Genomic DNA, 216 nt, shown 5'->3' on the forward strand with positions numbered 1-216 from the left:
TGTTTCGCTGCTGAAGGCCCAACGTGCACTAATATACTAATCGTATTCATATCAAATAAGTTTTTGCTTTTTATAATTGCTAAACCTTTTAAGTTCTAACGATTTATCCAGTACTTGATGATGGAATAGATTTCATTTTTAGGCTGATTCTAATTTATTTTGTTTGAAAGATAGGTGGCGCTGACGTGGAACTATTTTAGGAAAATGTTTCCTGAG

Source organism: Daphnia carinata, chromosome 2, assembly GCF_022539665.2.
Source record: "Daphnia carinata strain CSIRO-1 chromosome 2, CSIRO_AGI_Dcar_HiC_V3, whole genome shotgun sequence".
In the NCBI taxonomy this organism is placed as follows: Eukaryota; Metazoa; Arthropoda; class Branchiopoda; order Diplostraca; family Daphniidae; genus Daphnia; species Daphnia carinata.